Source organism: Schistocerca serialis, chromosome 1 (genome assembly GCF_023864345.2).
Source record: "Schistocerca serialis cubense isolate TAMUIC-IGC-003099 chromosome 1, iqSchSeri2.2, whole genome shotgun sequence".
Taxonomy (NCBI): Eukaryota; Metazoa; Arthropoda; class Insecta; order Orthoptera; family Acrididae; genus Schistocerca; species Schistocerca serialis.
Window position 1 is genome coordinate 814533665 of NC_064638.1, and position 17678 is coordinate 814551342.

Genomic DNA, 17678 nt, shown 5'->3' on the forward strand with positions numbered 1-17678 from the left:
TTGGGTACCCGCACGGTAAGTAGTTTACCGTCTGAACTGGCTCAAGCGGCGGAAGTTTGGTTATAACCACCCTGTATACGCAGCTGTGCTCGTTCTCGCGATGTGCGGCGCGTTGCCCTCCCTCATTACCCGAACACATGAGATAGAGGGAGGACATCTTCTTTTGTAGTCACGCATACATATACAGTTCTACTAAGGAACACAGTGCATATGCAGTTGGTTCAGTCGATGACGCCAGTAAGCTGGTGTCCGCAAAGATTTGGATCGCTACAAAAGATTCAGTCATCTCGTGTGCCGGTGCTCGCACAAAAAAATGTGATTACCAGGGGTCACCCTCTAACAAAACACAGTTGTACGTTTGTGTTTGACCAAATGTACGTCACTACAGATGTGATATCCTCAGAAGGTAGTGATTTGCTTTCTCTATCGACTACAATTCGTTTTTCTGCAACTCTCTACCCATAGATCTATGGCCAGACCTACTGGACGGTCACTTGAGAACGAAATATAATCTATAGAGACCATGTAAGGATCAAAACTGTGATGACACACATTTGGCCAAACATAAGTATGTAACAGAAGTTCAAAAATTTAACCATCTAATCCTGGGTTGGAAGAAGCTATATACAACCTCTGCTAACATACCACAGGTGGAAACTTGTGTAAAATTAAAAGAGAAAGATGACTGTGGTTTTAGGTTCAATAGTTGTACTCTTTAGTCACCGCCTTAGAACGGAAATCATTTTATCACCACCGTAGAGACTAAATACTGTGGATCTGTCAGCACTGTTTCTCCAGCGGCTAGTGCTTACGTAGTCCTTTGATGGATTAGGCTTCAAACACCGGATGTATACAGGTAAATGACCTTGATTGTTGGTAGAACAGACACAGCTCCTATTTTGACTTCATTTTTATACGGTTTTTAGCCGTTCGATCTGGAGCACCTCTGTAGCAAGTAGGTCTAGCTTTAAGTACTATAGTAAATAAAAGATGAAGTTGCTCCATGCGATGAGACGCTTTAAAATATGGATCACCATGTACGCTCGCGGTAAGTTGTAAATCACATCTGGTCAACCAGTCCGGTACGAAGAAGGAAAAACTAAAAAGAATTAAACTTCATCCAAACAGGCCATGAAGGTCCAACGGTACCGATCGACCGCCGCGTCATTCTCAGCCCATAGTCGTCACTGCATGCGGATATGGAGAGGCATGTGGTCAGCACAACACTCTCCCGGCCGTATGTCAGTTTAGGAGACCGGAGCCGCTACTTCTCAATCAAGTAGCTCCTCAGTTTGCCTCACAAGGGATGAGTGCACCCCCCTTGCCAGCAGCGCTCGGCAGACCGGATGGTCACCCATCCAAGTGCTAGCCCAGCCCGACAGCGCTTAACTTCGGTGATCTGACGGGAACCGGTGTTACCACTGCTGCAAGGCCGTTGGCTGAAGCAGGAAAAAGAACACAAAATTAAATTAAAATTTACAGCTTATCAAAAGACCAATTACCGAGTTAAGATGTATTCGCAGATGATGATGTTGTACACTGAAGTGAGAAAGGTCATGGGGTGGCTGTATGCACATAGAAAGATGACGTACTATCAAGTACACAAGGTATAAAAGACCAGTACATTGGCGGAGTTGTCATTTGTACTCAGGTGAGTCATGCGAAAAGGTTTTCGAAGTGATTACGGCCGCACGACGGGAATTCCCTTATTTTGAACTCGGAATGCTAGTTCCGGAAGCAGACGCATGGGACACTTCATTTCGGAAATTGCAAGGGAATTCAATGTTCTGTGATTCACAGCGTCAAGAGTGTGCGGAGGATACAAAATTTCAAGCATTATTTCTTACCACGGACAACGCATTGGCCGACGGCCTTCACTTAACGACCAGGAGCAGCAGCATTTGCGTAGTGTTGTCAGTGCTAACAGTCAAGCAAGATCGCGTGACATATCCCCAGAAACCAAGGTGAGACTTACGACGAACGTATCCGTTAGGACAGTGCGGCGAAATTTGGCGTTAATTGGCTATAGTTCAGACGAGCGATGCGAGTCCCTTTGCTAAAAGCACGAGATCGCTTGGAACGCTTGTGCTGGACTGGTGACCATATCGGTTGGACCCTTGACGACTGGAAAACTGTGACCTGGTCAGATGAGTCCATATTTAATTTGGTAAGAGCTGATGGTAGGGTTCGAGTGTGTCCCAGACCCACGAAGCTATGTACACAAGTTGTCGACAAGGAACTGTGCAAGCTGGCGATGACTCCATAATAGTGTGGTCTGTGTTTACATGGAATGGATTGGGTTCTCTGGTCCAACTGAACCGATCATTGACATGTTCGGCGGCATGGAGACCATTTGCAGCCATTCATGGACTTCATGGTCCCAAGAAAAATGAAATTTTTATGGATGGCAATGCATCATGACACCGAGGCACAATTGTTAGTGACTGGTTTGAAGAACATTCTGGACAATTCGAGCGAATGAATCCCATCGAACTTTTATGGGACATAATCGAGAGGTCAGGTCGTACACAAAGTCCAGCACCATCAACATTTTCTCAATTATGGACGCTATGGAGACACCATGGCTTCATATTTCTGCAGGCGACTTCCAACGAATTGTTGAGTCCATGGCACGTCGAGCTTCTGCACAACGTCGGGCAAAGAAGGTCGGGCACGATATTAGGAGGTATCTGTGACTTTTTTCAGCTCAGTGTATAAGGTAATTGGCATTGTTTCAAAAAAAAGTAGCGAAATGTAGCGAAACATGCAGAGGATCGTCCCTTAGTGCAGGTATTGGCAGTCGATCCTCAACGCAAACACATGTAAAGTACTGCGACAGGCGGGAATTTGTATGTTTACTCGACTGCCGCACAACCACGGAAGGCATTCACACCCATTAATTGTCTGGAAGCACTCGTACCAGGAGCGATTCGAATTAGAACGACTACTTAAACTTGATCACAGGAAAGACTGACGCAAAAATGAGATTCGTTGGAAGAATCCTTGGGAAGTGTACTCCACCCAAGGGGAAGGTAGCACTCAAAACCGTCGTTCAACTGCGACTTGAATATTATTTGTCAGTCAGGTGCCGGTACCAGATAGCAACGACCAAGGAGACGGAGAAGGTCCAAAGTTCGTTCAGTAAGTGCGAAATCACCACGGAGATGCTCATCGAACTCTAGTTGCCGACGCTAAAAGAGAGGTATCGTGCACCACGATGTGGTTCACTGTTAAAATTCTGAAATTTCCTAGAAGAGTCAACCAAGTTATTGCATTCTCCTAGGCACACCTCGTGAAAAAGATCACAACGTAAAATTAGTGAGACTTGAGCTCACACGGAGGTTACTTACAATCGTTCTTCCCATGTACTATCGCGGACAGAACAAGAAAGGGGGAGGGGGTGACAGTACACAAAGTACCCTTCATCACACACTGTAAGCTGGCTGGCAGAGTGTACAAGATGTACACCACATCTCCAAAAATTTCTGATTTTATTCCTGGAGTGTTAGCGAGGTCAGTGCAGTTAACTTCGGTGGTTCCTTATACTGACAGCTGTATACATCGGATGTTCACTCGAGCAACCTGTTCTAAGCAGGGCGTGTAAAGTAGTGGACGTGCGACTGTAGTATTTTAAGGGGACACGTCCCTGAACAGGCTGCATTTTTAGCATTATCTTCACCCTCATAGTGCAACTGATCTGTAAATGAGAGATAGCTCAAAATTCTTACACACAATTAGGGTCATTAGTCAAAGCATTTCCGAAAAAGTCATTGAGATATTTATTATATTTTGGTACTGACAACAATATTTATAATATTGTAAAAAACCGAACACTATTTCACTGCGGTACCATTTTCTTTGGAACCACTGATTGCAAAGCTTGGAAAAAGAGTCAGAGTGCAGACAACATTCACATAAGTGTTTTATGCCTCCGATTTCCTTCCCTGATGATGATCTGTGAAAAAGACAAGTAATTTATTTTACTACAACAAAAATATTTAAAAAAGTAGCTCAAAAATATCACCGACATCATCATCATGTTATACATTTGTCCGGAAATAGTAGGCAAAAGAGGTAGAGGAGGTCATTCTAAATATTTGTACCAATTTTTGTGAGGTTAACTTCAGTCATTTACGAGAAAACTGTACCTAAATGATGAAAATCCAAGTTTTCGGTAAATCGCAAAAGAAGATTTACAGATTTATTAACTTACAACTATGCTCGTTTAGAGCATTCCAGCTGTATACTCCAGTTGTCCTCCTGGTACTTTATCCTCCATGCTCTTTCTCTTCATTCTTTTCTTTATCCTTGACTCCTTGGTAGCAGCTTCTGCAGCTGTTTGTTTCGGTTACCCACCGCTCATCAATAGCAGTTAGAGCTAAAACCATATACCCTCCCGTCTGGATGTTCAGTTTCTTCACAACATTGACCCTTGAATTGCACCATCATTGTATGTTATTATTGCATCCGATACACTAATCTTCAGCACTGTCAGCCCAACAAATAGTTTTGAATATTCTCTTCCATATACAGCTGTTGAAGCTTTCATTTGCATTCTGAGAGAGACCATGCATACATTTCCTAAGTAGATTTTTATTTGCCAGGCCTAACTGCCTCCATTACAGCAAGTGGTAAGGAATGCTTGTGGGTATATAGTATGCCTGTAGCATTGCTCAACCAGTACTTGCACCACGAATCTTCCCGTTTTGGACGCATGGACGCAAACCATGCTGTGAGGTTTCATCTGTTGACACTCTTTGAAACCATGTTGCCCAAACAGCTCGTCTTATGTTCTCCAAATCTCCTAGTCCATAATATTGAGTCAAAGAATCAATTTCACTTTTTGTAAGACGATCTGGACCACCTTTTGGCAGTTTTTTTTTCCACTGAAGTCTTCACATAGTTTTCTCGGCTGAGCTCCTATTCTTTTTTGTACATGCCCAACACATTCAAGCTTTTCTATTGGAGCGTCCCCATATGGTCTGTCATTAACAACAGTAGTGTGTCCTTTAGAGTCTCCATCCCCAAGGTAGCCTACATACTTCACACCATGACTGACCCCTGATCTTCTAAAAATGTTTAGAATTCCTTTCGTTGCCATGTTCCCACTTGGGCCATCAAAGTTCTTTACACAAACATGGGTGCCAATAAATTTGCTTGAACACCCCTGGCAGTGCTTTGTTAGACATTCATAATCTAGTATGTTACCAGTTTCAATAAATGTGGCAGTTACAACCCGATTCAGAGAAGTATAACCTCTCTTCTGCCAAGATCCATCAAATGCTGCTACAATGTCTGTATTCTCAGACAAGGTTACTGCTCCTTCTGCTGCTCTTTTCATTGAATGTTCACTTACACCACATAAGGCATTTTGTATTAATTTATTCTATCTGTCAAACCTCAGTGGGGGTGGAGGCAAATCCGTCACTGCACAAAAAATCTGGGCAGCTCTCCCCCTTCCAATACATCGCGTAGCATAAGCAAACTGAATATTTACACTGTAATGTCGACTATCGGCTACTGGCGACGTCATAGTATCACTGTGCATCTTACACGAGTTACAGGCAATCACTAACCGACTTGAAAGACCATTCCTTGCTGAAATGTCCTCAGAAATGTCAATACTATCTCCACAATTGCAGTACTTATATTTCACAGCAATCTTCAGAAGTTTTTGACAGCATATTTAGGTTCATAATAACATTTACGTCGTTATTGCTGCTCACTATACTACTAGGCTTGCACTTATTACATTCAGAAAGCGAAAGTTTACGTCTAGAAGCACTTCCTGCAGACACAGTTTCCGCAGGCGACTTTTGAAGCAACTGATGTGTATTATTCGGTTGTGTTTGGAACTGGTTCCTGCGAAACTTTCGTTCGGGTCTAAATTTCTTTACTCTCAGCATTTGTAGCACAGGAAACACACATACAGAAACAAAACAATACACAATTAATAGAAAACAACACGTGTATGAAATTCCGAAATCGTATATTCTCAGATATTTGTTTACATTCGAACCATAGCGTTCTAGAGATGCCTGTACTTTGGTTCCAGGAGTCAGGATGGCTCTGAGCACTATGAGACTTAACATCTGAGATCATCAGTCCCATAGAACTTAGAACTACTTAAACCTAACTAACCTAAGGACATCACACGCATACATGCCCGAGGCAGGATTCGAACCTGCGACCGTAGCGGTCGCGCGGTTCCAGACTGAAGCGCCTAGAACCACTCGGCTTCACTGGCCCGCTTCCGGGAGTCAGTGCCTTCTAAAATACACCTGTGTTAACGATCCGTAACTAACGACGAAAAAAACGAAAGAAGAAAATAATGCATCACGTACTCTGACGCACTTCAAACTGACAGATGGGCTCCAACGATAGCCTTCTGGATGTGTCTGTTCTTTAGTTCTGGGAGTCAGTGCCTTCTCGAATACACCTGTGTTAACGATCCGTAACTGACGACGAAGAAAACGGAAGAACAAAATAATGCATTACGTATTCTGACGCACTTCAAACTGTCATATGGGCGTGGCCCCTGTGCAACATTACGTTCAATCCCAATTTTAGAACGAATGGAAAATGATAATACCCATAAACTACACAATTTTGAAATCAGCATGAAATGCTCTTTTCAAATTTTTGGTCACTTGCACGAGCACCTCCCCTTAACCTTGTTCTGTCACCAACTGTAGTGGAGCAGCATTTGTAAATTAAGTATTTAAACTTTTCTGGCGCTCAGCCATATTATTTTTTTGTGTTATGTTACAATCAGCATCACTGGTCGTTTGCGGTCTAACTGTGTTGGTGAGGCAGTAAATTTATCCACAGGGCAGTGACACTGCGTCACTGCAATACACTGTGGAGGTGTGGCAGTGGGACTTGACGTCCCGTACCACCCTCCGACGGTGACAGTACTACATCAGTCAGGCAGAAAAATTTAGCCCAACATGGGCAGGTAGGGTGGGAAAGTATTGGACGTAGAATGGCGGGCTAGTCCCGCCAAAAGATGCATCCATGGCGGGTGTGCCAGGCCTATCGTTAGCCATGCTCAGAATCCGATTCGTCTAGGATGGTTAGGGGAACCGGATGTCGATGCCAGCGGCGTGGAAGTGTGGTCCCAATGTGGCGTAACCTGTGGACAGTGTCCCACAAGGCATTCACTTTCTCGTGGAGCCGCCTCGCGTTGTTGAGTATGGTCGTCTTGAGGGGCACGATATCCGCTTCCTTGTGGAGAGTGACAATTCTCGTTAGTGGCGGGACGCGTAGGCTCCACCTGAATATCCGGTATAGGGGTCTGTGTCAGCATCTTGTGTACTAGGTTGTCTTGTTCTGCAGGCGCTGCAACGCCCGCATCCTGGTGACACTAACCGTGGCCCATGCAGCAAAGCCATACGTGAGGGCAGGCAGGATAACTGTTCGGTAGATGCGGAGTTTAGTATGCAGGTTAAGTTTCCTACTGCGGAAGAGTGGGTACAAAGCCCTGGTCAGCTTTTGCCCCTTGTTGGCGACATACTCCGCATGACAGTGGAAGAGCAACTTGTGTGCCATCTGGACTGCACGCCTGCAATCGAAATTTTGCTGCGGAGGACTGGGCGCCATTTGGTGAAATAGACTGCCGTAGTTTTGGCGGCATTGAGAGCTTTTTTGTTTGTCTGGCACTAGGTGATGAGGGCGTCCACCTGTCGCTGGAGACGGCCGACTACGGCGTCAGTAATGGGGCCAATGCTATATAGTGCTGTGTCGTCAGCATATTGTGCTAGGCGGCAGTCGAGGATGACTGGCATGTCATTCACATAGATATTAAAAAGGGTGAGAGGTAACACTGATCCTTGCGGAGTGCCAGCCGACAATCGACGAATACCGGAACTCATTCCCCGAGGAGCCACTAGGAAAGTCCTACCGCGGAGGAAGTCATCCACGATCTTGACGTAAATATTCCGTATAGGGGTCTGTGTCAGCATCTTGTGTACCAGGTTGTCTTGCCGGATCTTGTCGTAGGCGTTCTGCAAGTCCAGAAAAACGGCAGCTGTCGACTTGGCGGTGTTGAAGCCTTTGCTGACGTGTCCAGTGATCCGTAGGACCTGAAGTTCGGCAGAGAGGTGTAACGAGCTAAGAGAAACGCCTGTGAGTACGTTCAGTGATCTTAGACTCTTAGCATTATTCTGAATTATCGATGTTGATCGCACGCTGGAATGCAGCGGACACTTTTGTGTGAGACATCTAAGAACTGAGCGGATCTGTCAAAGAGATATTCTCTATAAATTCGAGGCGTTATTGTAAGTCGCCATTACGGAAATTTTGATCTCAAGGAAGCCTGAATCATGGATACTAAAGAATCATTACTAGAATTTGTCTGAGGAATACAAGCTGGTTTATATTCAAAACAGGACGTGTTGGTGATTATTTTCATCGAAGTCTGGATTACATGTTATGAAGTACTACGGCTTCCTATAGGTCGTCCGGACTAAAGGAAACGGGATTGATGATATGCATCTGCAGACAAGGTCAAGTTTATTTGGAAAAAGTCGGTTGTTCTTTTCTAAACTAATTAGCGAAATTTGTTTTTGCGGCGCTACCACCCATTTTTCATTTAATGTGCTGTCATGGCACATCGTTGGATTCCATCGATCTGTAGCAAGAAAGTAATGACTTTCCATGAGGGTTCAGCTTTCACCGAGAAATTGCAGTTTCATCAACGAGCAGCCATCTGGATTTCCCAGCACGCTGTACATCCACTGCATGATTCAAAGTATAGTAAAGAATTGAACGCCGCTCTCAAGAAGAAAATTTACTGCGCTAACTACAACAATTCAAAATTTTCCAAGAGTTTTTTACGTCTTTCAGTATTCAGTAATTGAATTTTTATACAAAGAAAAAGATTTTCAAATTCTTTTCATTCTTCTGAAAGAGATGGTATCCTGGACATCAAGTGACTGAAATGAAAAAACGCGAACGGTTATTTTCTGGGAATAATCATCGGGGCTGGTGAGGCTTGGTGTTATAAATAGCAGACTTCACCAAAACGACAAAGTGCAGAAATTCACATAAAGGGTCTGCGACTACATAATCGGCATTCAAGCCAATGTGACACGAGAGCTGAACAGCATCCCAAAGAAAAATTTTTCTGACAGTTTCACATTGTTGTTTGAACATTCTGTGCGTTGTACTCATGTGCAATGTGACTGAGCGGAACACATGAAGCATGAACACCACCATATTAACGTTTTCCTACTTTTTACTTAACCTAGTCTCGGAACAGTTTGAACTGTCTGGATCTTTTGTACCACAGCTACGTGTTTGGAAAAGTGCCTGACATCGTGTTGTGTCGTTTTAGTATCTGAAATGTGGCCAATCGTCTTATAGTGGAAACCGGCATAAAGGCAGTCTCACGGAGTAGGATTCACTGCAAGCTTACTTAGCTGACCCGCGCTACGGCTCCCTAGAGGATTGTCATCTGGAAGCCGACTGCCTTGGAGGGAGCTGTGCGTTTTCCGTGGCAGTCCTTCCCTGAATGCTACCTGCGCTGCTCAATCAGGAGTCCTGCTTCTGCGATTGAGATCACATCCTACAGGGCGGGTACACGGACAACGCCAGTTAACCCTCGATATCAAGCAGGACGTCATGCGCCCGCCGGGCGAACTGCTGTCTTTCTCAAACTATTGTAAAGAAAGTATTAGATAAAAAATTTGATTTTCGCACATAATTCATCAGCTTCATGATGAACTGCCTATCATTTCGTTAATGGTGATATTTCAAGATTAACATAACTACTGCAAGAATTCCGGAAAGTTTTTAGTGAAAGATGTTGGATGTCGCTATGAATTTGCGTTTGGGGCATGTTAGGTGATATGTTGCTGCATATAAAATGCAGTTATCATATTGTATTTTTCTTTAAGCTTTGAAGGATATTGCTTTCTGTCGCCAGTTTCGAGAAAATGGATCTTATGTACAGCGCCTCGTTCCGAATTCACGTGCAAGAGAAAAAGGCAAAGTGAAAAATTCACAAAATTCCTCTTATCTCTTAAACGGTTTCAGATATCCTAACAAGATTTTGGCAAATGACAGTACGCAAAGAAGAGATTATTTCGCCATATGACTGATATACGAAACTTCCATATCTATTGCAATATTCAAACAACTGCAGATTTTTACAATGAAATAATGCAATATTTAATCGCCATCGATAGCTGGTTGAACTAGAATGACTGTGGGTTTGGAACAATATATGTGAAGAAATTATACACACATCAGAAAAAGTTGCGCATCACCCCAGTTCCCAGAACTCCTGAAGATAGACTGTGGATATTGTATCACAGACAAAGTCCCTTTGACTGTTCAGAGATGTCACTCAACCCGCCCAAAGATGTAAACAACCATGGATGAGCAGCGCCTGTTAGACGGCGGGGGTCCGACAGCGGATCTGTACCAGTCATTCCAGCAGAAAGTAGGTACACGGCTCGTGTTGTCTGTAGCTCAGCCATACATACCTAAGCGGTCTATACCGCGGTTCGATCGCGTCCGCATTGTTATTTTGTGCAAGGAAGGGCTCTCAACAGGGAAAGTGTCTAGGCGTCTCGGAGTGAATCAAAGCGATGTTGTTCGGACATGGAGGAGATACAGAGACACAGGAACTCTCGATGACATGCCTGGCTCAGGCCGCCCAAGGGCTACTACTGCAGTGGATGACCGCTACCCACGGATTATGTCTCGGAGGAACCCTGACAGCAACGCCACCATGTTGAATAATGCTTTTCGTGTAGGCATAGGACGTCGTGTTACGACTCAAACTGTGTTCAGTAGGCTGCATGATGCGCAACTTCTCTCCCGACGCTCATGGCGATGTCCATCTTTGCAATCACGACACCACGCAGCGCAGTAATAATGGGCACAACAACATTCCGAAAGGACCGCTCAGGACTGGCATCACGTTCTTTTCACCGATGAGTGTCGCATACGCTTTCAACCAGACAATCATCGGAGCCGTGTTTGGCGGCAACACGGTCAGACTGAACGCCTTAGACACAATGTCCAGCGAGTGCAGCAAGGTGGAGGTTCCCTGCTGTTTTCGGGTGGCATTATTTGGTGCCGACGTACGCCGCTGGTGGTCACGGAAGGCGCCGTAACGGCTGTACGATACGTGAATGCCATCCTCCGACCGATAGTGCAACCATATCGATAGCATATTGGTGAGGCATTCGTCTTCATGGAAGAAAATTCGCGCCCCCATCGTGCACATCTTGTGAATGACTTCCTTCAGGATGACGACATCGCTCGACTAGAGTGGCCAGCATATTCTCCAGACATGAAGCCTATCGAACATGCCTGGGATAGACTGAAAAGAGCTGTTTATGGACGCCGTGACCCACCAACCACTCTGAAGGATCTACGCCGAATCGGCATTGAGAAGTGGGACAATCTCGACCAACAGTGCCTTAATGAACTTGTGGATAGTATGCCACGACGAATACAGGTATGCTACTGGCTATTAGAGGTACCGGTGTGTACATCAATCTGGACCACCACCTCTGAAGGTCTCGCTGTATGTTGGTACAACATGCAATGTGTGGCTTTCATGAGTAATTAAACGGGCGGAAATGATGTTTATGTTGACCTCTACTCCAATTTTCTGTACAGGTTCCGGAACTCTCGGAACCGAGGTAAAGCCAAACTTTTATTGATGTGTGTAGTTTATTTTAATATCGAGTACGAGCATTTCATAAACTATTGACTTGTCTTTCCTTCAATTTTAGTTTTATGATTCTGTCGCAATTCCATCTGCATTGGAATGGGTTACAGATTCTGCCGTGTTGTAGCAAAGGTACCTCAATAAATATGAGCAACAACGAAATGACAGGCAGTTATCATGGAGCTGACGACTGAAGCTATACGATGAGCGAGAATCAAGTTTTTCATCAAATAGTTTCTTTAAAATCGTCTGAGAAAGATTGTGGTAGCTTTCGCTCCGTGCCATCCACGGAGTCAAGCCAGCTGATTAGCTTCCGCGCCAAGTCAAACTCCGTGTGAGGGTACAGCATGCTATGCAGTCGTCACTCCACCCTGCTAGCCGGCAGTCATGTGCACCACGTAACAAACTTGCTGCGAATCTTACTCCGCGTGAGACGAGCTTAACAGGTGGTTCAGCAACCCGCAGTGGCTCCCTAAGTGTTCGTCGCGGAGCCCATTGTTTGTCCTCCCGCAATGCCGGAGCCACATCCAGGGGCAGGCAGGCCGTCGATCGGCGCTCCCCGCACCAGCCATCCCCTCCACCGTCGGGTTCTGCCGCCGCCAACTTTTCCAATCACGCCGGCATGTTTGCATTAAAGATGATACGCTTGAGCAGGTGCTTGAGAAATACGAAAAGCCGCGGCTCCTTCCTCGGGACGCTTTCATCTCCTCCATTTCCTCATTAAGTTTTATTTGCGAACACCGGCAGTTCTCTCGTAACTTTCTGACTTCTGGTAAGAATACTCTCGTTTAATACAGCTGTTACCAGCCCTCTGCAATCTGCAACAAAGCTGCTGATCTGTCTGGAAACGGTTTTACTCTCCACGTTTGTTGACACGACGACTGCCATGAAACTCGGCATGGCGCCCGTAAGCGACCAGCTCTGCAGACAGACATGCGGCTCACGAAGGAGCTTTACGTGCTTGTCTTCTCGCGTCCCCTTTCACGCTCACCAGGTTGTTCGCAACTTCCTGCTTGTAACGATCGCTTACCCTTAGACGTAATATTCATACTCGATATTGCTTATTTCTGTGCTTCTTATTCTTTCATTTGGTGTCAGGCTGTCTGTCAGTGGCAGGTACATGATAGCAAATCGACTTCTTCTGGGTTGGTGCAGGCCTGTAGCGAATACAGAGATAGGCCAACGGGCTCAAGCCTCCCCCCCACAGCCTCCCCCCCTCCCCTCCCCCAAAATAGTATCTGTATCCATACCTGAAAAATCTGAAACTTGATATTATCTTACTCTTCTTAGTACTGCACTATTTACAGAAATTTTTTTATCACTTATTCTTAGTCAAATGGTTCAAATGGCTCTGAGCACTATGGGACTTAACATCTGTGGTCCTCAGTCCCCTAGAACTTAGAACTACTTAAACCTAACTAACCTAAGGACATCACACATATCCATGCCCGAGGCAGGATTCGAACCTGCGACCGTAGCAGTCGCGCGGTTCCGGACTGAGCGCCTGAACCGCTAGACCACCGCGGCCGGCTATTCTTAGTCAATCCATTTGAGAAGCTGCAGTATGTTTTACGAGGGCACGCGGCACGCTGCCGTAAACTATGGTCTTTGCAATCAAACACAACAGAATGCGCTATTTAGGTGTTTTTTATTATTATCTTGGTGTGCTTTTGTTTGTTTTCATCAAATTTTTAAAAAGTGCCATCAAAACGTAAACAAGATTTTCGTTCTTTTTTTTTTTTCTTTACTGAAATATGAGAAAGAAGAGGGCGGATCGAGCGAAAATGAACCAATATTAGCTGGAAACTATTTCAGTGACTTATCATTTTCGACTCCAAGCTGATGAGATACATCCTTCTTATAATACTGTATATATTTAAATGAAGTTATATAAACAGTATTGGTCGTGTTTGTGACTTTTCATTCGGCTAAGTTCACTGATCTTTCAAATGTTTTTTATTCCAGTCTTTGATCACAATATCAATTATTTTGACGATGACCGGTTTCAGTCCGTAATGACCATCCTCAGATCTACAATATACACTACTAGGAAGTAGTGTGTCTTTCAACACAATACAGCAATACGTATCACAATATACTATCACAAAACCAGGGAATTTTACAGATAAAATACGGTAAAACGTACCTTTTCTACACCATGTCATGAAGTGACAAGGCCATAATGGCATCATCAAAACACACACACACACACACATACACACACACACACACACACACACATATATATATATATATATATATATATAATTCCATGAACTGTGTACAAAGCCAGACCAACAGTCATTACATACATTGACCAAAAAATGGACAGTACATTGAAAAATAGCTAGTTGCTAGCTGAAATCTAGATCTGCCAATAAAAATTCCAAAGGACGACTGATAGCTGAAATCTATTATTTACATATAAATACAGTCAGCACAGCATCGTCACACAGATCTAAAATAAGGTGGATAATAGGCCACATCGTCCACACAGTCATTATTGCTACTGGCTACTGAAGCACAGTAGCTACCAGAAATCTGTTTGCCTACATCCTACCTAGATGTCGCTACTGTGGGCTTAGATGTAGTCATCATTTACGCAAAAAAAAAAAAAAAAAAAAAAAAAAAAACAAATGTGATAAAAACACATTAGGTAAAATACATGTAGCAGACTTCTAAATATTGATACCTTTCATAGAAACCAACTGTGATACTTTCGCTCGGGATGGTGTGGGTAGCTCTGGAATTGACACTGGGCACTCGATCCTCTCTGCCTGCCCTACAAGGGACGCCGCGAAGTGATAGTTAAAGTAATTAATGTAATATAGTACCTATCATCGGGTAGACTCGGTTTCGAATTACTTTTAAACTAGCTTTCTTCGTACGCCCGCCTAAGTGGATTTCATGCTTTTATACCACTTTATTTACCTAAAATCTTTTAAGGGTCGAAAGTACCGATGAATAAGAACGACTCGTACTACGAGACCTTCGAAATCGCGAACAGAAATCAGCAGTTTCATACATTTTGGCTCTAAGCACTATGGGACTTAACATCTGAGGTCATCAGTCCCCTAGACTTAGAACTACTCAAACCTAACTAACCTAAGGACATCGCACACATCCATGCCCGAGGCAGGATTCGAACCTGCGACCGTAGCAGCAGCGTGGTTCCCGACTGCAGCGCCTTGAACCGCTCGTCCACAGCGGCCGGCCCATACATTTTGGTCGATTAGGTTAGTACGTATGTAACATCCAGATTGGATCTATTCCTTCTTTTCGTCGCTTTTGTATTGGAACAGTTGAAGAGTCGCTTTTCGAGAGCAGAGCACTCTTCAGTTGTGGACCTGTTAAGCCTTATAGTAAGTGCCATCGTAAAAACAGAACAACTCAGCTCCGTAGTGGGAGCTGCAGGTGTCTACAGCAGCGACTTGCTTCATCCTCTCTCCTTATCGGGAGAAATAACTCTTAGGAAGGTGCTTTGGACGGACACGACACATCTCCCCCGAACAGCAGCAGAGGAGCATCAAGAGACAAATGAGTTTTTCCCAAATATGAAAATTACTTTACAAATTCTCGCTACATTACCAGTGGCAAGGAGCGCGGCGTCTTTTCGCGTAAACTAATAAAACAGTATCCCCTTACGACAATGACGAAAGGCGGGTTGAAAGGTTTGGCTGCCGTTTGTATTCACCGCTATTTCTGACAGCCTACAACCTGTCGAGGTAACTGTAGAATTTGGAAAAAGTTATCCTAGCAGTCTCTCTATGTGGTAAATGAGCAAAATAAAATTATGTGTGATTTTATAGTGTTTCAGTGTTTACCCTGATAAAGCCAACTCTCGGCTGGGTCAAGCCTCTTCCACACCAAAATCCTGCATCCATCACTGGAGCGGGTCGCAGCATTCCACACATTGAATGACTAGTCTTTAGTGTTTGACGTTAAGTGGCAGTTATACAAAAACAAAGTGGCGCACAAAATCGGTAGAACAGTTTTTAAAACGGTTCAGACACTCGTTATCGCGTTTAATTCCAGCCAGTATTTAATAAATGCAACACCTATTTTGTACCAATATGTTCCACAAACCCACGCGCGAAAGTTCGATTTTTCGAGAGGTCATTTCTCGGGTTCTATTGGTCACAGAGCTGAAGGTGCAAGTGTTTTGGACAGCCCTTGGGCTACCAACCTGTTGTTTACCTTTCGGAAGACTGGGCATCATGGACCTATCCTCAAGTACAGGGTCAAAATTTAAACAAATTTGAGCAAACCGGTCGGTTTTTTGTGTTAGGTGTGGTCAAGGACAGGCCTTAGGCAGCTTCTCAAAGCTCCATTTGGGAAGTTCCTGAGAAAACCCCGAAAAACCATCATTTTTGGGTACCAAAAGTACCATTATGGGGATTGCCACTCCTGTAATTTCTATTCATGATAAATCGTCGAAAATTTTTCAATATGTTCTTAAGACGATGTTCCTGGGAAGACTAGAAACATTTTTCGGTGTCTGTATACTTTTCCGAGATACAGAGGTTCAAAGTTATCGTGCTTATGCACGTAAAATATGCACGTACAATCCATTTTGAATCGTAAATGTAGTTTTAACTGACGTAGTGAACACATCAAAAGGGTTCTGGGGTCATCGCAACCAAACTACGTTTCTGGTCGCCAATTTTTCACCAATAAAACTTTATGACGTACTGTCTTGACTTGGGAATTATTCGGTAGTGCCACCTGGCGGCATAAACACTTCACAAATAATTATTTCGTCATACAAAACTCTTTGTACCATGCAAATCAAATACCGCATTTTTTGGTATACTGTATACTGTAAGTGTAGCCCGAAAATCTTGTGCTAATCTCATATTAAGCGCACTTACTTGTTTATATGTGTTAAAGCATATACAAGTGTCGCAGTAAATAAATAAACTATCAAAAGTTAACTGTCAAATCGTTTTATATAAGCAGCACACCCCCCTGCAACAGGGAAAAGAATGGAAATAGCTGATGATGATGATGTTTGATTTGTGGGGTGCTCAACTGCGCGGTCATCAGCGCCCGTACAAAGTCTCAATTTTTATACAGCCCAGTTTTTTTACACAGTCCAATCCAGCCACTGTCACGAATGACGATAATGATGATGATGAAAGGATGAGGACAACAAAAACACCCAGTCCCTAGACAGAGAAAGTCTCCAACCCGGGGATCGAAACCGGGACCACGTGATCCAGGGGCAGCAACGCTAACCACTAGACCAGGAGCTGCGGACCAATAGCTGAAAAATGCTTCTGCCAGAGCACGAATATGCTTCTCTTTAAACGCTCTGACATAAAAATGGGCCGGCCGGTGTGGCCGAGCGGTTCTAGGCGCTTCAGCCTGGAATACGCGACCGTTAAGGTCGCAGGTTTGAATCCTGCCTCGGGCATGGATGATTGTGATGTCCTTAGGTTAGTTAGGTTTAAGTAGTTCTAAGTTCTAGGGGACTGACGACCTCAGATGTTACATGCTCAGAGCCGTTTGAACCATAAAAATGGGGAACCAGCTGCCTCATTCCGCATTCCTCATCAAAAATTTTGGCGTGAGAACATATTCGCGCTCTTTTGTGCTACAGGAGAGTAGCAGAGAGATAGCAACGGCGGAAGAGTGCTGATACAGTAGCAGTGAGAGAGAAGGTGAGAAGAGGCAGTGATGGTAGGAGAGAGAATATGGCAATGAAAGAGAGACGGATGAAGACAGTGCCAGTGGGAGAAAAAAAGAGAGAATACAATGGAAATGGAAAAGGGACGTGAGTGAAGACGAAACATAGGATTGGGGGGTTCTGGACACCACCTCCCCTTCCCCCGACATAAGAACTTTAACACAAAAAAATTTGTCCAATTTCCCCCATCCCTCTATAACTACACGTTAAAGTTTACCGGTCTAGAAGCCGAAACCCTGAGCAAACCATCCCCAAAGACGTGTGTGTGGACAGGACAAAATGGAGGTAGAAGAGGAAAAC

The 17678-nt window shown here is 44.2% G+C and overlaps 1 pseudogene; it reads right to left on the bottom strand.

The window, feature by feature from the left end:
* Positions 1-1322: 1322 nt before the first annotated feature.
* LOC126429449 (5S ribosomal RNA) lies at positions 1323-1440 on the bottom strand (annotated as a pseudogene).
* Positions 1441-17678: the final 16238 nt, after the last annotated feature.